The sequence below is a fragment of the Phyllobates terribilis genome, unplaced genomic scaffold (assembly GCF_046119375.1).
Source record: "Phyllobates terribilis strain yellow unplaced genomic scaffold, ASM4611937v1 Scaffold_416__1_contigs__length_1633014, whole genome shotgun sequence".
Classification (NCBI taxonomy): Eukaryota; Metazoa; Chordata; class Amphibia; order Anura; family Dendrobatidae; genus Phyllobates; species Phyllobates terribilis.
This window is the reverse complement of record NW_027363176.1, coordinates 127,711-148,541: the sequence shown is the minus strand read 5'-3', so window position 1 is coordinate 148,541 and position 20,831 is coordinate 127,711. Positions and strand designations below refer to the sequence as shown.

At 46.7% G+C, this 20,831-nt stretch overlaps 7 non-coding genes and 1 pseudogene across 7 annotated transcripts; all 8 read left to right on the top strand.

Moving 5' to 3' along the window:
• Window positions 1-1,051: 1,051 nt before the first annotated feature.
• Window positions 1,052-1,242, top strand: LOC141227034 (U2 spliceosomal RNA). Its single transcript, XR_012294146.1, has one exon. It is a non-coding gene; the product is annotated as a U2 spliceosomal RNA (small nuclear RNA).
• Window positions 1,243-2,357: 1,115 nt separating this feature from the next.
• Window positions 2,358-2,548, top strand: LOC141226980 (U2 spliceosomal RNA). The gene has a single exon (XR_012294093.1). It is a non-coding gene; the product is annotated as a U2 spliceosomal RNA (small nuclear RNA).
• Window positions 2,549-3,663: 1,115 nt separating this feature from the next.
• Window positions 3,664-3,854, top strand: LOC141227021 (U2 spliceosomal RNA). The gene has a single exon (XR_012294134.1). It is a non-coding gene; the product is annotated as a U2 spliceosomal RNA (small nuclear RNA).
• Window positions 3,855-4,969: 1,115 nt separating this feature from the next.
• LOC141227009 (U2 spliceosomal RNA) lies at window positions 4,970-5,160 on the top strand. The gene has a single exon (XR_012294122.1). It is a non-coding gene; the product is annotated as a U2 spliceosomal RNA (small nuclear RNA).
• Window positions 5,161-11,547: 6,387 nt separating this feature from the next.
• LOC141227170 (U2 spliceosomal RNA) lies at window positions 11,548-11,743 on the top strand. The gene has a single exon (XR_012294268.1). It is a non-coding gene; the product is annotated as a U2 spliceosomal RNA (small nuclear RNA).
• Window positions 11,744-12,855: 1,112 nt separating this feature from the next.
• On the top strand, window positions 12,856-13,046 carry LOC141226998 (U2 spliceosomal RNA). Its single transcript, XR_012294111.1, has one exon. It is a non-coding gene; the product is annotated as a U2 spliceosomal RNA (small nuclear RNA).
• A 1,115-nt stretch (window positions 13,047-14,161) lies between these two features.
• LOC141226987 (U2 spliceosomal RNA) lies at window positions 14,162-14,352 on the top strand. Its single transcript, XR_012294100.1, has one exon. It is a non-coding gene; the product is annotated as a U2 spliceosomal RNA (small nuclear RNA).
• Window positions 14,353-15,467: 1,115 nt separating this feature from the next.
• Window positions 15,468-15,545, top strand: LOC141227287 (U2 spliceosomal RNA; annotated as a pseudogene).
• The last annotated feature ends 5,286 nt before the right edge of the window (window positions 15,546-20,831 follow it).

Genomic DNA, 20,831 nt, shown 5'->3' with positions numbered 1-20,831 from the left:
TGTCGGATTTTGGGATGGACTCTTTGGCTTTGCTTTTCTTCTCCTCATTGGATTTTTCATGTTCAAAGTTGCAGAAGCCAGATTACAAGCTCATTTTGGTTCAACTTCAGCAACTGTGCATTGCATTGCCATGTAATGTGATGCAATGCTATCTTTCTAGCTCTCCCTTTTTACTTCCTTTTGGATAAACAGACATATTAGGCAAGCATTTTGGAGCTTTCACCTAAATAACTACAGGTGGTGAGATAAGCTGCACAATATAATTGACCTTTCAGTATATTGTTGCACACACACCATCTATTTAGCAAATGCCCTTGTTATCAACAGCAGCCTTTTAAACTCACCTGAGCTAACAGGTATGTGCGCTGGTTACTCTGCTGCGCTTAAAATTTCTTTTTTGGTTTGCTACAATGCCTTTTCTGAAACGTTGTCTCCTTCTGCTGGAACACTGACTTCTTTCATTTAATGCCTGCAGACTATAAAAGAGAACCCAACCCAAAAAGTTTGGTTGATTAGTCTGTGGCATTCTGTTAAACTGTTGCTTATGGCGGTCTCTGTGAGCTTCTCAGCGACATTCAGCCAGCCAGGTATCCTGCCTGCAGTAGATGGAATGTGGCAATGGAACGCTGGCTGCGCGTGTCATAATAGGCTCTGAGCCTTTATATACCTGTGCACAGCAGCAGCCACCTTCAGTCTGCTGCTGGACAGCCAGCAGCAGCAGCAGCAGGAGAGGTATGTAATCAGGAGCCCTCCTGCTAAGGGTAGACAGCTGCTCGTTCCACCCCACCCCCCGCCTTAATTGGTTCTCCTCCCTTCCAACGGTGTTGAGGCGGGTGGGAACAGCAGGGGGTGAAGGTGCTGTGTTTAAAGAGGTGGAGTTATGCAGATCTAAAACGCGTGGATTGCAGCAGCAGCAAGCCGAAAAGTGCAGGCATGTAAGGGATCTAGAGGTTGACAACATGTCTTCTTAACGGGAGTCCAGGAGCTCATCTCCACAAATGGACTTTTCAGGATCCTTGGGTGGCTCCGTAGTTTGAAACCAATTCTGGTTATCGCTTCTCGGCCTTTTGGCTAAGATCAAGTGTAGTATCTGTTCTTATCAGTTTAATATCTGATACGTCCCCTATCTGGGGACCATATATTAAATGGATTTTTAGAACAGGGAGATGGAAAAAGAGCTTGCTCTGTCCACTCCACGCATTGACCTGGTATTGCAGTATCTCCAGGACCGGTGCACCCCTTCTTTAATGCAGTTTCTAAAATCAGAAAGAATTGAATTCAATGTTTTTTGTTCATTTTGCTTGTTTGTCGGATTTTGGGATGGACTCTTTGGCTTTGCTTTTCTTCTCCTCATTGGATTTTTCATGTTCAAAGTTGCAGAAGCCAGATTACAAGCTCATTTTGGTTCAACTTCAGCAACTGTGCATTGTATTGCCATGTAATGTGATGCAATGCTATCTTTCTAGCTCTCCCTTTTTACTTCCTTTTGGATAAACAGACATATTAGGCAAGCATTTTGGAGCTTTCACCTAAATAACTACAGGTGGTGAGATAAGCTGCACAATATAATTGACCTTTCAGTATATTGTTGCACACACACCATCTATTTAGCAAATGCCCTTGTTATCAACAGCAGCCTTTTAAACTCACCTGAGCTAACAGGTATGTGCGCTGGTTACTCTGCTGCGCTTAAAATTTCTTTTTTGGTTTGCTACAATGCCTTTTCTGAAACGTTGTCTCCTTCTGCTGGAACACTGACTTCTTTCATTTAATGCCTGCAGACTATAAAAGAGAACCCAACCCAAAAAGTTTGGTTGATTAGTCTGTGGCATTCTGTTAAACTGTTGCTTATGGCGGTCTCTGTGAGCTTCTCAGCGACATTCAGCCAGCCAGGTATCCTGCCTGCAGTAGATGGAATGTGGCAATGGAACGCTGGCTGCGCGTGTCATAATAGGCTCTGAGCCTTTATATACCTGTGCACAGCAGCAGCCACCTTCAGTCTGCTGCTGGACAGCCAGCAGCAGCAGCAGCAGGAGAGGTATGTAATCAGGAGCCCTCCTGCTAAGGGTAGACAGCTGCTCGTTCCACCCCACCCCCCGCCTTAATTGGTTCTCCTCCCTTCCAACGGTGTTGAGGCGGGTGGGAACAGCAGGGGGTGAAGGTGCTGTGTTTAAAGAGGTGGAGTTATGCAGATCTAAAACGCGTGGATTGCAGCAGCAGCAAGCCGAAAAGTGCAGGCATGTAAGGGATCTAGAGGTTGACAACATGTCTTCTTAACGGGAGTCCAGGAGCTCATCTCCACAAATGGACTTTTCAGGATCCTTGGGTGGCTCCGTAGTTTGAAACCAATTCTGGTTATCGCCTCTCGGCCTTTTGGCTAAGATCAAGTGTAGTATCTGTTCTTATCAGTTTAATATCTGATACGTCCCCTATCTGGGGACCATATATTAAATGGATTTTTAGAACAGGGAGATGGAAAAAGAGCTTGCTCTGTCCACTCCACGCATTGACCTGGTATTGCAGTATCTCCAGGACCGGTGCACCCCTTCTTTAATGCAGTTTCTAAAATCAGAAAGAATTGAATTCAATGTTTTTTGTTCATTTTGCTTGTTTGTCGGATTTTGGGATGGACTCTTTGGCTTTGCTTTTCTTCTCCTCATTGGATTTTTCATGTTCAAAGTTGCAGAAGCCAGATTACAAGCTCATTTTGGTTCAACTTCAGCAACTGTGCATTGCATTGCCATGTAATGTGATGCAATGCTATCTTTCTAGCTCTCCCTTTTTACTTCCTTTTGGATAAACAGACATATTAGGCAAGCATTTTGGAGCTTTCACCTAAATAACTACAGGTGGTGAGATAAGCTGCACAATATAATTGACCTTTCAGTATATTGTTGCACACACACCATCTATTTAGCAAATGCCCTTGTTATCAACAGCAGCCTTTTAAACTCACCTGAGCTAACAGGTATGTGCGCTGGTTACTCTGCTGCGCTTAAAATTTCTTTTTTGGTTTGCTACAATGCCTTTTCTGAAACGTTGTCTCCTTCTGCTGGAACACTGACTTCTTTAATTTAATGCCTGCAGACTATAAAAGAGAACCCAACCCAAAAAGTTTGGTTGATTAGTCTGTGGCATTCTGTTAAACTGTTGCTTATGGCGGTCTCTGTGAGCTTCTCAGCGACATTCAGCCAGCCAGGTATCCTGCCTGCAGTAGATGGAATGTGGCAATGGAACGCTGGCTGCGCGTGTCATAATAGGCTCTGAGCCTTTATATACCTGTGCACAGCAGCAGCCACCTTCAGTCTGCTGCTGGACAGCCAGCAGCAGCAGCAGCAGGAGAGGTATGTAATCAGGAGCCCTCCTGCTAAGGGTAGACAGCTGCTCGTTCCACCCCACCCCCCGCCTTAATTGGTTCTCCTCCCTTCCAACGGTGTTGAGGCGGGTGGGAACAGCAGGGGGTGAAGGTGCTGTGTTTAAAGAGGTGGAGTTATGCAGATCTAAAACGCGTGGATTGCAGCAGCAGCAAGCCGAAAAGTGCAGGCATGTAAGGGATCTAGAGGTTGACAACATGTCTTCTTAACGGGAGTCCAGGAGCTCATCTCCACAAATGGACTTTTCAGGATCCTTGGGTGGCTCCGTAGTTTGAAACCAATTCTGGTTATCGCTTCTCGGCCTTTTGGCTAAGATCAAGTGTAGTATCTGTTCTTATCAGTTTAATATCTGATACGTCCCCTATCTGGGGACCATATATTAAATGGATTTTTAGAACAGGGAGATGGAAAAAGAGCTTGCTCTGTCCACTCCACGCATTGACCTGGTATTGCAGTATCTCCAGGACCGGTGCACCCCTTCTTTAATGCAGTTTCTAAAATCAGAAAGAATTGAATTCAATGTTTTTTGTTCATTTTGCTTGTTTGTCGGATTTTGGGATGGACTCTTTGGCTTTGCTTTTCTTCTCCTCATTGGATTTTTCATGTTCAAAGTTGCAGAAGCCAGATTACAAGCTCATTTTGGTTCAACTTCAGCAACTGTGCATTGCATTGCCATGTAATGTGATGCAATGCTATCTTTCTAGCTCTCCCTTTTTACTTCCTTTTGGATAAACAGACATATTAGGCAAGCATTTTGGAGCTTTCACCTAAATAACTACAGGTGGTGAGATAAGCTGCACAATATAATTGACCTTTCAGTATATTGTTGCACACACACCATCTATTTAGCAAATGCCCTTGTTATCAACAGCAGCCTTTTAAACTCACCTGAGCTAACAGGTATGTGCGCTGGTTACTCTGCTGCGCTTAAAATTTCTTTTTTGGTTTGCTACAATGCCTTTTCTGAAACGTTGTCTCCTTCTGCTGGAACACTGACTTCTTTCATTTAATGCCTGCAGACTATAAAAGAGAACCCAACCCAAAAAGTTTGGTTGATTAGTCTGTGGCATTCTGTTAAACTGTTGCTTATGGCGGTCTCTGTGAGCTTCTCAGCGACATTCAGCCAGCCAGGTATCCTGCCTGCAGTAGATGGAATGTGGCAATGGAACGCTGGCTGCGCGTGTCATAATAGGCTCTGAGCCTTTATATACCTGTGCACAGCAGCAGCCACCTTCAGTCTGCTGCTGGACAGCCAGCAGCAGCAGCAGCAGGAGAGGTATGTAATCAGGAGCCCTCCTGCTAAGGGTAGACAGCTGCTCGTTCCACCCCACCCCCCGCCTTAATTGGTTCTCCTCCCTTCCAACGGTGTTGAGGCGGGTGGGAACAGCAGGGGGTGAAGGTGCTGTGTTTAAAGAGGTGGAGTTATGCAGATCTAAAACGCGTGGATTGCAGCAGCAGCAAGCCGAAAAGTGCAGGCATGTAAGGGATCTAGAGGTTGACAACATGTCTTCTTAACGGGAGTCCAGGAGCTCATCTCCACAAATGGACTTTTCAGGATCCTTGGGTGGCTCCGTAGTTTGAAACCAATTCTGGTTATCGCTTCTCGGCCTTTTGGCTAAGATCAAGTGTAGTATCTGTTCTTATCAGTTTAATATCTGATACGTCCCCTATCTGGGGACCATATATTAAATGGATTTTTAGAACAGGGAGATGGAAAAAGAGCTTGCTCTGTCCACTCCACGCATTGACCTGGTATTGCAGTATCTCCAGGACCGGTGCACCCCTTCTTTAATGCAGTTTCTAAAATCAGAAAGAATTGAATTCAATGTTTTTTGTTCATTTTGCTTGTTTGTCGGATTTTGGGATGGACTCTTTGGCTTTGCTTTTCTTCTCCTCATTGGATTTTTCATGTTCAAAGTTGCAGAAGCCAGATTACAAGCTCATTTTGGTTCAACTTCAGCAACTGTGCATTGCATTGCCATGTAATGTGATGCAATGCTATCTTTCTAGCTCTCCCTTTTTACTTCCTTTTGGATAAACAGACATATTAGGCAAGCATTTTGGAGCTTTCACCTAAATAACTACAGGTGGTGAGATAAGCTGCACAATATAATTGACCTTTCAGTATATTGTTGCACACACACCATCTATTTAGCAAATGCCCTTGTTATCAACAGCAGCCTTTTAAACTCACCTGAGCTAACAGGTATGTGCGCTGGTTACTCTGCTGCGCTTAAAATTTCTTTTTTGGTTTGCTACAATGCCTTTTCTGAAACGTTGTCTCCTTCTGCTGGAACACTGACTTCTTTCATTTAATGCCTGCAGACTATAAAAGAGAACCCAACCCAAAAAGTTTGGTTGATTAGTCTGTGGCATTCTGTTAAACTGTTGCTTATGGCGGTCTCTGTGAGCTTCTCAGCGACATTCAGCCAGCCAGGTATCCTGCCTGCAGTAGATGGAATGTGGCAATGGAACGCTGGCTGCGCGTGTCATAATAGGCTCTGAGCCTTTATATACCTGTGCACAGCAGCAGCCACCTTCAGTCTGCTGCTGGACAGCCAGCAGCAGCAGCAGCAGGAGAGGTATGTAATCAGGAGCCCTCCTGCTAAGGGTAGACAGCTGCTCGTTCCACCCCACCCCCCGCCTTAATTGGTTCTCCTCCCTTCCAACGGTGTTGAGGCGGGTGGGAACAGCAGGGGGTGAAGGTGCTGTGTTTAAAGAGGTGGAGTTATGCAGATCTAAAACGCGTGGATTGCAGCAGCAGCAAGCCGAAAAGTGCAGGCATGTAAGGGATCTAGAGGTTGACAACATGTCTTCTTAACGGGAGTCCAGGAGCTCATCTCCACAAATGGACTTTTCAGGATCCTTGGGTGGCTCCGTAGTTTGAAACCAATTCTGGTTATCGCTTCTCGGCCTTTTGGCTGAGACCAAGTGCTTCACAGCAGGAGGTTTCAGTTGAAGGGCACTCAGGTACCCCTCTCCTTGGCCTGGCAGGATCGTCCACTTCGGTGGGCTTCACCTGCCTGCTGCTATTAGGGAGAAGGATTAGTCCTAGGGTAACGGGCAGCGATCCCCCAGCCTTCAGGTGCTTTATCTCAAAGCTCTGAAGGCGCAGATTGCAGGCGGTTGCAATTTGCATTTTGTTGCGCCATACCATGGAGGTTGACCCCAACCTCGTGCCTCTATATGCGAGGCTTAAGAACACCATAAGGGTCCGCTTTACGGCTGGTGGTTCCGATATGCGGAATCTGGGATATGTAGTCCAGGACGTGCTTGAGAAACTGCTCCACGTCAGAACCAACGAAATCCTTTCTATCCAGGATTATCCTCGACGTGGAGATTATGATGTAACCTTTACTGGCGAAGGTATTTTCAAAGATGTTTTGTCCAGAGTTAAGTCGGTAGAAAATAGCCCTGGTCTAAAAGGGATTCAGATCATCGAGCACGTCCTGGATGAGGTAAAGATGGTGGTTGTGAAAATCTTCTCACCCTTCATAACAGCACCAGAGGTTATTTCCTTTTTGTCAGTTTATTTTAAAAGTGTGAAATTGATTGGGAAAGTGTTGAATGAGTTTAACATCTGGACCTCAAAATGGAAGTTTTTAGTAAAATGTGAAAGAGACCCTAAATTCCCTGGAGGTGTGAGACTTCCTCCAGCTCGATTTAAAATAGGGCAAACTAATGGGGATTTTTTTTTCTCAGGAATGCCACTTTTCTGTAGGTATTGTGGTCTCTATGGGCACTCTAAGGATAGTTGTGGTGCCACTTGTAGAAATTGTGCCAGTACTGAACATGACACAAAGGAGTGCCCAAATGAAAAAAAATGCTCTTTTTGTCGGACACCTGGTCATTTCTATTTTTCTTGCCCTCACAGGTTCAGAGAGGATGAACAAAAACAAAAGGAGAAGTCCAAGACATCCGGGAATGGACGGGCCAATCAGACCACCCCTCAGGAGGAGGAACAGCAACCTGGAGCCTCGGGAGGTGATAAGGGCGCTTCGACTAGTAACAATCCCTCCGAGTCAATGACAGGTAACTCACAGGAGCCCAGGAGCTGGCTGAAAGACCATAAGGAGGCTAAAAGGAAGGCTGAGAAAGATCATAAAGGGGCGGTCGGTAAGGCCAAAAAAGAACGCCAAAAGGCTGACACCGAGCCCAAAATTCCCACTGGGTCTCACGAGAGCGAGGGCGGTACGTGGCATTTGGTGAGGTCTCATAATAAGAAAAAGAATGGTTCCGTGGAGGTGGCTAATAGGGAGGAGATGGATACATCCCCTCACGGGGGTGTAGACTCTGGAATCCCGAGGTCCCGGGGCTCTGCTGCCCCAGGTGGGGCCCCGAACCTGGCTGCCTCCGGGGACTCTGAGGCTCCGCCATGTGCGCAGCCTGCCCCTGTGTTACGACCCTCTGCGGGTCAGCAGGGGAGTGCGGAGCCTCTCGGAGACCCACCTGACGAGGACCTAAATGGTCAGCCTATGGAGACCCAGTGTAACCTTTCTCACAATATCCTTCCGAGCTACACCCCAGTAGCGTCGGGTCTTAATTTAAGTGAATGTTCCTTCTCCGATGATGAAGACTCTTTGATAACGGTGGATTCAGAAGAGGGCATTGGTGAAAGTCCAAGTGGTCTGATCCGTCCATCGGATAGGTAAAGTCCAGTTTTTGTTTCTTCCTAACCATTTGTTATGATGGCTGACATTAGTGGTGTTTCCCTCAATGTGAGAGGCATAGGATCCAAGACCAGAAGAGCTACTGTTTTACATTTTTTAACCTGTTTTACAGCTTCTGTTTTCTTTTTACAAGAATGTCATATCCCTCATAAGATTTCTTACAAAAAATATAAGGAAGAGTGGAAACATGGTCCATCGGTCTGGTCTGGATCAAATGCAACCGGATCAGCCGGGGTAGCTATACTTTTTAAGGGAAATGTGTCTATTGATTTTATCCAAGATATTTTACCGGGTCGTATTCTTTTAGTTAAGGCTTTTATTGATGGGACAAGATGGCAGTTTTTAAATTTTTATGGGTCACCTGATAAAAATGAAAGGGCTGATATGCTGGAAATTTTACCTTTATTTATTAACATTTCAGAACCTTTTATCCTGGCAGGTGATTTTAATTGTATTTTAAAAGGCGAAAGCCGACGCTCCGGTTCCGTGAGTAGAAATTATGACAAAACGTCTGGAATGTTAAGCAATATTATAAATGATTGTAAATTAACTGATGTGTATAAAGAATGTAACAAGGATAGCCCTATAGACGCTGGTTTCACCTGGAGCAATTCTACATGTAGCTCCAGGATAGATTTTGTTTTAGGTTCAGAAAAAATACTGCCAGTGAAATGTGAAGTTTTAACTAATATTCTCTCAGATCACAAGGTTTTATCTTTTAGAGTGAGGATTTATGGAAAGAAGAAATGTGGTAAGAAATCTTGGAAAATGAATGTGTCCCTTTTAAAAGATCCACAAATTTTATCGGATTTTATTGAGTTTTATGTAAACTGTAGAAAAAGGAAAAACCCCAATATTTCTTTTAGCTCCTGGTGGGATAGAATGAAAATAAGCATTAAAGATTTCTTTATAAAGAAAAGCATACAAAAAGCTAAAGAAAAGTTTGAGATCTATAATTTTCTTAATATCAGGTTACAGACATTGTACAAATTCAAAGACAATGGTCTGGATGTAGGTAATGATATATTGAGTCTTAAAGGAGAAATTTCAAAGTGGTTGGAACAAAAAGGAAAAGAACTGATTTTTCGTTCAAAGGTAAAACACGTAGAAGAGGATGAGACTTGTTCCAGGTATTTTTTTAAGAAAAACAAACAGGCGAAAACAATAATTGATAACATAGATGGAGATAATAATATCAACGTTATATTGGATAAGGTAAATGTCTATTTTAATGATCTTTTTAATGTAAAAACTGTAGACCATGATTTAATACACACTTTCCTGGGGGAGATCAAGTCCACCCTAGATGCTGATGCCCAAAGTTTTTTATCCCAACCTCTATGTGAGGAAGAGATTTTAGAAACCATGAAGAGTTTTAAAAATGGTAAAGTGCCCGGCCCTGATGGTATCCCCATAGAGTTTTATATAAGTTTTTATGATATTTTAAAAGATGATTTGTTTAATTTGTTTTCCGAAGTTTTTAATAATAAGGTTTTACTCAACTCATGGAAGAAAGGTGAGGTATCACTACTATACAAAAAAGGTGACAAAACGGATCTTAAAAACTGGAGGCCGATAACTCTTTTAAATAGTGATTACAAAATTATGGCTAAGATCTGTGCAAATCGGTTGAAAAAAGTGATACATAAAGTAATTCATGCAAATCAGGTATGCGGGGTACCTGGGCGTAGTATCTGGGACAATTTAAACCTGGTGAAAGATTGTATTGAAGATGTAAAAACCAGAAAGACAAAGATGTCAATCCTAGCGGTGGATTTTGAGAAAGCTTTTGACCGCGTGTCTCATTTTTATCTTTTTAAAGTTTTAGAAAAAATGGGCATTCCGGGTGGGTTTTTATTGTCTCTTAAAGCTTTTTATAATGATTGTACGAGTAAGATTTTAGTTAATGGTTTTAAAACAAAAGAGGTAGTTTTAAAATCAGGGGTGAAGCAGGGTTGCCCTTTGTCCCCCCTGCTTTTTATATGTGCTATAGAACCCCTTTTATGTACAATACGCCGGGATAAGCAAATATGTGGAGTACCCTTACCCGGAGGGAACGGTCTACAAGTTAAAGTTGTAAGCTATATGGATGATGTAGCAGTGTTTGGATGTGATGTACCTTCAATACAAAAAACGATAAGCCAAATTCAGTCTTTTTGTACAGTTTCCGGTTTTAAAATGAATCTTACTAAATGTAATATTTTAAATGTCGGGGGGATGAGTTTACATGATGTACCAATTGCAGTTACAGATTCCATTACTATTTTAGGTGTTTCTTTTAATGAATCTAATAATGGTTTTAATAGCTGGGATGCGGCAGCACAGAAAATTAATCAGAAAATCTGCATGTGGAATATGAGAAAGCTGTCAATGGAAGGTAAAGTTCTGATTGTAAAAATGGTGATATTACCTATCCTGTTATATCTTAGTTTGGTGTTCCCCCCTCCTACAAATTTGTTGAAACGAATTACAAAAGTATGTTTTACCTTTTTTTGGGGCTCAAAAATGGAGAAACTCAAAAGAGAAATTGTGACAAAGCCAAAGGTTAAAGGTGGGAAAGATTTCCCTGTTTTAGATAAGTTTCTTTTAATACATTTTTTCTGTTTCTGTTTTAAAACCCTTTTTAAAGATAATTACCTTTCCTATTTTATGCGTTTTAACACTGGTTTTCTCATGAGAAGGTTTGGTTGGTTTGAAACGGTTTTATCCTTTCCTTATGCTTTTAACCTACCTGCACATTATGAGATTTTAAAGAAAATTATTCTTGATTTTAATTTGAATAAGAAACAGACAGGGGATCTATGTAACAGCAAGACACTACTCAAACAAATTAGTACTGATGTGACGTTGTGTGATATTGAACGTTATGATGATGACAAAACTGTACACATATGGAAAATGATTAACGCCCCTTATCTTTTTAATGTACAGAAAGACATGTCTTGGAGCTGCGCACACCACTGTCTTCCTTGCCGGGCATTCCAGTACAGAAGAGGTTTTGTGAGGTCTGCCATCTGCCCAAGAGAAGGTTGTCAAGAAGAAGAGACAGTGAAGCATCTTTTATGGACTTGTGCTTTTGCTAAAGAGTTCTGGAGAAGACTAATCCCCCTGCTGGAGAAAATGGTGGACCTCAAGGACTTTAATTTTGCATCAGTGTTATATGGTCTTCTGGAATGCCCAACAATGGACCAAAAAATAATGGCGTGGAAGACAGTGAATTGTGCCAAGATAGCGCTCTGGAATGCTAGAAATATTGCTGTTTTTAAACATGAAATGTTACCAGTAGATGATGTTTTAGCCTTTTGTAAAAGTGAAATGTACATATACTATTTATTGGACAGGAAAAAGAATGTAACATTGGCAGGCAAATGGCTTTTTAACCTATGGAATATTTGAAGTCTTGTAAAATTTGCTGTGATGGAATTTTTATTTTTCTTTGAAGTCCCGAAAGTGTAATGTGGATGTAATGGTTTTATTTCTGTAATTTGCTAAATTTTAAATAAACGGTTTTTATCCCCATGTGGGGGATAGCCAAATTAAAAAAAATCTGTTCTTATCAGTTTAATATCTGATACGTCCCCTATCTGGGGACCATATATTAAATGGATTTTTAGAACAGGGAGATGGAAAAAGAGCTTGCTCTGTCCACTCCACGCATTGACCTGGTATTGCAGTATCTCCAGGACCGGTGCACCCCTTCTTTAATGCAGTTTCTAAAATCAGAAAGAATTGAATTCAATGTTTTTTGTTCATTTTGCTTGTTTGTCGGATTTTGGGATGGACTCTTTGGCTTTGCTTTTCTTCTCCTCATTGGATTTTTCATGTTCAAAGTTGCAGAAGCCAGATTACAAGCTCATTTTGGTTCAACTTCAGCAACTGTGCATTGCATTGCCATGTAATGTGATGCAATGCTATCTTTCTAGCTCTCCCTTTTTACTTCCTTTTGGATAAACAGACATATTAGGCAAGCATTTTGGAGCTTTCACCTAAATAACTACAGGTGGTGAGATAAGCTGCACAATACAATTGACCTTTCAGTATATTGTTGCACACACACCATCTATTTAGCAAATGCCCTTGTTATCAACAGCAGCCTTTTAAACTCACCTGAGCTAACAGGTATGTGCGCTGGTTACTCTGCTGCGCTTAAAATTTCTTTTTTGGTTTGCTACAATGCCTTTTCTGAAATGTTGTCTCCTTCTGCTGGAACACTGACTTCTTTCATTTAATGCCTGCAGACTATAAAAGAGAACCCAACCCAAAAAGTTTGGTTGATTAGTCTGTGGCATTCTGTTAAACTGTTGCTTATGGCGGTCTCTGTGAGCTTCTCAGCGACATTCAGCCAGCCAGGTATCCTGCCTGCAGTAGATGGAATGTGGCAATGGAACGCTGGCTGCGCGTGTCATAATAGGCTCTGAGCCTTTATATACCTGTGCACAGCAGCAGCCACCTTCAGTCTGCTGCTGGACAGCCAGCAGCAGCAGCAGGAGAGGTATGTAATCAGGAGCCCTCCTGCTAAGGGTAGACAGCTGCTCGTTCCACCCCACCCCCCGCCTTAATTGGTTCTCCTCCCTTCCAACGGTGTTGAGGCGGGTGGGAACAGCAGGGGGTGAAGGTGCTGTGTTTAAAGAGGTGGAGTTATGCAGATCTAAAACGCGTGGATTGCAGCAGCAGCAAGCCGAAAAGTGCAGGCATGTAAGGGATCTAGAGGTTGACAACATGTCTTCTTAACGGGAGTCCAGGAGCTCATCTCCACAAATGGACTTTTCAGGATCCTTGGGTGGCTCCGTAGTTTGAAACCAATTCTGGTTATCGCTTCTCGGCCTTTTGGCTAAGATCAAGTGTAGTATCTGTTCTTATCAGTTTAATATCTGATACGTCCCCTATCTGGGGACCATATATTAAATGGATTTTTAGAACAGGGAGATGGAAAAAGAGCTTGCTCTGTCCACTCCACGCATTGACCTGGTATTGCAGTATCTCCAGGACCGGTGCACCCCTTCTTTAATGCAGTTTCTAAAATCAGAAAGAATTGAATTCAATGTTTTTTGTTCATTTTGCTTGTTTGTCGGATTTTGGGATGGACTCTTTGGCTTTGCTTTTCTTCTCCTCATTGGATTTTTCATGTTCAAAGTTGCAGAAGCCAGATTACAAGCTCATTTTGGTTCAACTTCAGCAACTGTGCATTGCATTGCCATGTAATGTGATGCAATGCTATCTTTCTAGCTCTCCCTTTTTACTTCCTTTTGGATAAACAGACATATTAGGCAAGCATTTTGGAGCTTTCACCTAAATAACTACAGGTGGTGAGATAAGCTGCACAATATAATTGACCTTTCAGTATATTGTTGCACACACACCATCTATTTAGCAAATGCCCTTGTTATCAACAGCAGCCTTTTAAACTCACCTGAGCTAACAGATATGTGCGCTGGTTACTCTGCTGCGCTTAAAATTTCTTTTTTGGTTTGCTACAATGCCTTTTCTGAAACGTTGTCTCCTTCTGCTGGAACACTGACTTCTTTCATTTAATGCCTGCAGACTATAAAAGAGAACCCAACCCAAAAAGTTTGGTTGATTAGTCTGTGGCATTCTGTTAAACTGTTGCTTATGGCGGTCTCTGTGAGCTTCTCAGCGACATTCAGCCAGCCAGGTATCCTGCCTGCAGTAGATGGAATGTGGCAATGGAACGCTGGCTGCGCGTGTCATAATAGGCTCTGAGCCTTTATATACCTGTGCACAGCAGCAGCCACCTTCAGTCTGCTGCTGGACAGCCAGCAGCAGCAGCAGCAGGAGAGGTATGTAATCAGGAGCCCTCCTGCTAAGGGTAGACAGCTGCTCGTTCCACCCCACCCCCCGCCTTAATTGGTTCTCCTCCCTTCCAACGGTGTTGAGGCGGGTGGGAACAGCAGGGGGTGAAGGTGCTGTGTTTAAAGAGGTGGAGTTATGCAGATCTAAAACGCGTGGATTGCAGCAGCAGCAAGCCGAAAAGTGCAGGCATGTAAGGGATCTAGAGGTTGACAACATGTCTTCTTAACGGGAGTCCAGGAGCTCATCTCCACAAATGGACTTTTCAGGATCCTTGGGTGGCTCCGTAGTTTGAAACCAATTCTGGTTATCGCTTCTCGGCCTTTTGGCTAAGATCAAGTGTAGTATCTGTTCTTATCAGTTTAATATCTGATACGTCCCCTATCTGGGGACCATATATTAAATGGATTTTTAGAACAGGGAGATGGAAAAAGAGCTTGCTCTGTCCACTCCACGCATTGACCTGGTATTGCAGTATCTCCAGGACCGGTGCACCCCTTCTTTAATGCAGTTTCTAAAATCAGAAAGAATTGAATTCAATGTTTTTTGTTCATTTTGCTTGTTTGTCGGATTTTGGGATGGACTCTTTGGCTTTGCTTTTCTTCTCCTCATTGGATTTTTCATGTTCAAAGTTGCAGAAGCCAGATTACAAGCTCATTTTGGTTCAACTTCAGCAACTGTGCATTGCATTGCCATGTAATGTGATGCAATGCTATCTTTCTAGCTCTCCCTTTTTACTTCCTTTTGGATAAACAGACATATTAGGCAAGCATTTTGGAGCTTTCACCTAAATAACTACAGGTGGTGAGATAAGCTGCACAATATAATTGACCTTTCAGTATATTGTTGCACACACACCATCTATTTAGCAAATGCCCTTGTTATCAACAGCAGCCTTTTAAACTCACCTGAGCTAACAGGTATGTGCGCTGGTTACTCTGCTGCGCTTAAAATTTCTTTTTTGGTTTGCTACAATGCCTTTTCTGAAACGTTGTCTCCTTCTGCTGGAACACTGACTTCTTTCATTTAATGCCTGCAGACTATAAAAGAGAACCCAACCCAAAAAGTTTGGTTGATTAGTCTGTGGCATTCTGTTAAACTGTTGCTTATGGCGGTCTCTGTGAGCTTCTCAGCGACATTCAGCCAGCCAGGTATCCTGCCTGCAGTAGATGGAATGTGGCAATGGAACGCTGGCTGCGCGTGTCATAATAGGCTCTGAGCCTTTATATACCTGTGCACAGCAGCAGCCACCTTCAGTCTGCTGCTGGACAGCCAGCAGCAGCAGCAGCAGGAGAGGTATGTAATCAGGAGCTCTCCTGCTAAGGGTAGACAGCTGCTCGTTCCACCCCACCCCCCGCCTTAATTGGTTCTCCTCCCTTCCAACGGTGTTGAGGCGGGTGGGAACAGCAGGGGGTGAAGGTGCTGTGTTTAAAGAGGTGGAGTTATGCAGATCTAAAACGCGTGGATTGCAGCAGCAGCAAGCCGAAAAGTGCAGGCATGTAAGGGATCTAGAGGTTGACAATATGTCTTCTTAACGGGAGTCCAGGAGCTCATCTCCACAAATGGACTTTTCAGGATCCTTGGGTGGCTCCGTAGTTTGAAACCAATTCTGGTTATCGCTTCTCGGCCTTTTGGCTAAGATCAAGTGTAGTATCTGTTCTTTTAAAAACACAAGAGCTACGATCTACACTTGACGAGAGCGATCGAACTCGGAAGGAGAAGAGCTTCGGAGCCCAGCTGACATCGGAGAACGAAGGCGGATATCGGTGGGAGGAAGAAGCTCTAAAGAATCCAGAAGAAGACGAAGACTCGGAGAAGAATCGGGCTGTCCTGTGGAATCTTCGAGGAAGAAAATCATCGAGACAAAGACCTTTCGGGGAATTTGTCCAGAACACGACGGGAGAAGAATCTGCATAGCTCCACCCATTCCGGGAAGAGTTCCAGATCCAGCTCCAAGAAGTAACTGCAGGAGGAAAGCCATGGCAAGCGCTGCGAGGAAGGCCGAAAAGAAGAGCCTGGAGCTGGGGACAGCCAGGAGGGCCCAGCCAGGAGCCGATTCTGACCCCAAGGACTCTGCCTCCACGACTGGCCAGCAGAAGGGACCCCAGAAGCCCCGCCACGAAGCTCCAGCCCTGGAGCCATGGATGCGGCAGACGGTGGCCCTGAAGCTGAAGGAAGTGGATGGGAGGGTGCCGGACATGTCCTCGGACGTGTTCTGCCAGAAGATGCTGCTGGATCGAGGCTTCTCCAGGTCGGACACCCTCAGCATCCAGACCTTCTTGACGGGGATCTTCTTCGTCACCTTCGCCACTGTGAACACCTGCAGGAGGTTCTGGGAAATGGTAAGCGCAAAAGGACCAGATAATTCTTTCTCTGCCTTTACAGGTAGCTGCCCTATCCAGAGGGATGAAAGGAGGATCACGGTCTCCATGCGCAACCCGCACACCCCAGGCCAAGACATCTGTACCTTCCTGAGACGCTTCTGTTTGGTTGTGAAGGAACCCTCTCACATCCTGAATGGACTCGGCTTCTGGACAGGTAAGTGGTCGGTGACCGTTAGACTTCACAGGGACCTGGCGTACTCAGACGGACTTCGGCACCTGCCCCCGACATTCTCCCTGGGCAACTCCTACGGCCTCATCTATTACCCGGACATGCCGCGGAACTGCAGGAGATGCGGCAAGAACGGCCACGAGATGAAGGACTGCAAGGAGGATGCCTGCAGGATTTGTCGAGTGACGGGACACAGCTCGAAGGACTGCCCGAAGAAGACGTCCTGCAACCTGTGTGGGCTGGCGGCTCATCTGTACAAGGATTGCCCCAGGCGTGAGAGATCCTGGGCATCGGTGGTTGCGACGACCCCAGCTACGGAGGACAAGGCCCCGACGACCAGGCCTGTGAAGGTCAAGGACGCGACGACCAAGGCCCCAGCGGCCAAGGCCGAGACGACCAAGGCCAAAGCGGTCAAGGAGTCGGTGGCCAAAGCCCCAGCGACGGTCCCAGCAGCTCCGAAGCAGAAGAAAAAGTCAAAGGAGGGTAAGAGTTCTGTCACCCCTCTCTCGATCCCTCCCCCTGCCACCCCCGTCCAATCCCCCCCCACCCCGGCCACCCCTGCTGAGGATTCCACTTCCTCTTCCTCCTCCCCCTACTCCTCAGCAGGTGTCCTTTCCCCTGCCCCGGCAGCCACTCTCCCTCCCCAGACCATGGTAGCGGTGGAATTAACCTTTCCTCCACCCGCCGCTATCTATTCCGAGGAGGATTTTCCCCTTCTTGTCTCCCCAGTTCCAACCCGGGGAAAGAGGAAGGTGGAGGACAGCCCTGCTACTGAATCCTCCAAAAAGAAGATTCTGGATTTCGTAGGCGAAAAGGAGGATACCCTCCCTGAGCCAGAAGAGATGGAGCACATGGTTGAGACCCTGGTGGCCGAGCCAGAAGAGGAGGAACTGGTGGTCGCCGAGATCGAGGCCGCGCTGCTTGACCAGATGGAGGAAGAGGGCCTGCTGGTGATCCCGTCACCAGCAGTCAACACCGACGAGGGACCACCCGACCGGAGTGGTAACTAAGGTGTATTGCCTGCGCTAACTTTTTCTTTTTTCCCTACATGATGGCTAATATTAACTTATTTTCCATTAATGTCAGGAGCATCAAGGACAAGTTCAGACGTCAGACTATTTATGCCTTCCTTACTTCCCAGTTGTGTGATGTTTATATGTTGCAGGAATGTTCCCTTCCCTCCTCTAGGTCCTTCAAACATCTGGCCAGGGAGTGGTCCCACGGTCCATCCTACTGGTCCGGTGGGGGTGACTGCAAGTCTGCGGGGGTCGCAATTCTGATCAGGGGGGGCGCATTCACGCTTGAGTCCGTCCAGGAGCTCATCTGCGGCAGGGCTCTTGTTGTAGATGGCAACTGGGCGGGAGAACCTGTCAGGTTCATCAACGTGTATGCGTCCCCACTGAAGAATGAGCGTTTGGAGCTTTTCCAGACCCTGCGGCTTCAGCTTGCCACCACCAGGACCTTAGTGATGGCCGGGGATTTCAACTGCCCCATCGAGGAGGACGGTCGTAGTTCTGGCACATCTGCCAAGTTGGACATCACGTCCAAGCTGCTCATCGAGATGGTAACCGAGGCCTCTCTTCAGGACGTGGTGGGCTCCATGGGGAGAGGCTCCACGAACTATTCGTGGAGCCGACCCGATGGCTCACTCCGCTCCAGGATTGACTTTGTGTTCACCTCTCGGGCAGTCAGGCAGAGTAGGCACTCGATGGTCTCCTGCTTCTTCTCCGACCACAGAGCCATTCACTTACAAGGTGTCCTCGGCGACGGTTTTCCGTCCGGCCCCGGCTCCTGGAAGCTGAATTGTGCTCTGCTGGCTCAGGATGAAGTCGTGGAGGAGCTGAGAGCAGCCTACGCAATGTGGCAGTCCTACAAGGGTAGCTTCCAAACAGTCTCTGATTGGTGGGAATATGTTAAACTTGAGTTTCGCTGTTTCTTTCAGGCCAAGGGTCGACAACAGGCGTGTGAGAAGAGGAGGGACTTCAGAGGGCTGCAGCGCGAGCTGCGGTCGCTGCAGGACCTTCTTCACTGCGGCTGGGACGTGAGGGAGGAGCTGGAGGAGACCAAGAAGAGCCTGAAAAGGCACTTTGAGGAGGAGTCCAAGCGAATCATCTTCCGTTCCAAAGTGGAGAATCTGGAGAAGGGTGAGAAATGTAACTCATTCTTTTTCAGGAAACTTCATGCCGGTCACACGCCCCTGAACGAGCTGCGAGACGAGAGCGGAAACATGCGACGTGGGAAGGAGGACGTGATGAGGGTCGTCAGCGACTTCTACAGCGAACTCTACTCCCACAAGACTACCGACCCCGACGCTGCTGATAAGTTCCTGTCAGGTATCACTAACCATCTTGATCCTGCAGGCACGGCAGCCTTGGACAAACCTCTGATGGTGGGTGAATTGCTCTCTGCCGCTAAATCCTTTAGGACCGGCAGGACCCCGGGCAGTGATGGTCTTCCAGCGGAGCTCTATGTAGCGCTGGGAGACCTCATCTGTCCGGACCTGTTGGACCTGTACGAGGAGATGGTGGTGAAGGGTAGAATGCCTCCATCTTTGAGGGAAGGAATGGTCACGATCCTGTACAAGCGGAAGGGAGAGAGGTGCGACCTGAGGAATTGGCGTCCCATCACTCTGCTCAACGTGGACTACAAGATCCTGGCCAAGACGATGGCGACACGACTTAAGACGGTCATCGGACGGATCATCCACCCGGACCAGACCTGCGGCATCCCTGGACGTCGCATCGCAGACAGCCTCGCTCTCATGCGGGACACGGTCGAGTACATCAAGGTCCGCCGCGCACACGCGGCCCTGGTCTCCTTGGATCAGGAGAAGGCCTTCGACCGGGTTTCCCACGAGTTCATGGGCCGAGCTCTGCACCGGTTAGGTTTGGGTAACATGTTTTGTTCGTATGTCCGTCTGATGTATTTTGATATCCACAGCTCGGTGTTGGTGAATGGCTGGAAGACTGACCCCTTCCCTGTCCTCTCTGGGGTCAGACAAGGCTGCCCTCTATCACCTCTTCTTTTTGTTTGTGTTATAGAACTCTTCGCAGAGGCTATCCGGCAGAATGGAGAGATCAGAGGGATCACCGCACCGGGTCCGGGACGACACGAGGTCAAGTGCTCGCTCTACATGGACGACGTCACCGTCTTCTGCGCTGATCGTGGTTCAGTCGACGCCCTCGTCCAGACGTGTGAGAGGTTCGGCCGGGCTTCAGGGGCCAAAGTCAACTGCAGGAAGTCGGAAGCCATGCTCTTCGGGGATTGGCAGCCGGCCTCCTCCGCCCCCTTCCCCTTCAACATTCAACCGGATTTCCTCAAGGTGCTGGGAGTCTGGTTCGGGAAGGAAGGAGCGGCCCTCAAGTCCTGGCAAGAACGCTTGGCCAAGGTGAAGCAACGGATCGGACTCTGGAGCCTCAGACACCTCACTTGTGAGGGTAAGGCACTCATCCTGCGTAATGAGGTCCTGCCCGTCTTTCAGTACACGGCGCAGGCCTGGCCCCCACACGTCACTGTGTGCAGGGCCATTACCAGGACAGTGTTTCACTTTGTCTGGGGATCCAAGATGGACAGAGTCAGGCGGGCCGTCATGTACAAGGAGCCTCGCAAGGGTGGGAAGGGCGTTCCAGATATCCCCACCCTCCTGCGATCCTCTTTTGTGTGTGATTGTTTCCGCCGGACTTTGCAAGTCAAGAATGGCTCCGCGGGCAGGTCCATGTCTCGCTTCTTCCTGCTTCCTCTTTGGAGGCGACTCGGCTGGGACAAGTGGGACAGCTCCTTCCCCTACAACTGGACGACGCCATGGTTCTACGGAGACGTCGTTCGATTTGTGGGGGAGCATCAACTGGAGGGACTCAAGCCCGACTTGTGGAAGCCCAAAACTATCCACAAGCTAATCAGAGCCAAGGATGACGTGGAGAACATCACAGGACTTCACCAGGACACGCTGGAGACTGTGTGGACAAATGTGTCGTCTGACAGGCTGACCAACGGGCACAAGGACTTGTCGTGGATGGCGATTCAGGGCGGACTGCCCGTCCGGTCATTCATGCATGCCCGGAACCTGTGCAAGACCCGGTACTGCCCAAGGTGCCCCTTCGTGGAGGAAACATCTTTGCACACTTTTTGGGACTGCGGATTTGCACAGCGCCTATTGACTGCACTTGAGGACGACCTGAGGAACTCTGTCCCCAGGGCGAGCCTATCGCACCATTCTGTGCTTTACGGACTCTTCCCTGGGGTTCATACCGTCGGAGCCATCCAGGAGGCTTGGCGCCTTATGAACTGCTTCAAGGATGCCGTTTGGGTCGCCAGGAACCGGCTCATCTTGAGGAGGGAGAGGATGTCCATCCAGGACTGCCGCAGGCTGATCCACAGCCTGCTCAGAGACTATTCCATCATGGACGGTCCGGAGGACGAGGACGAG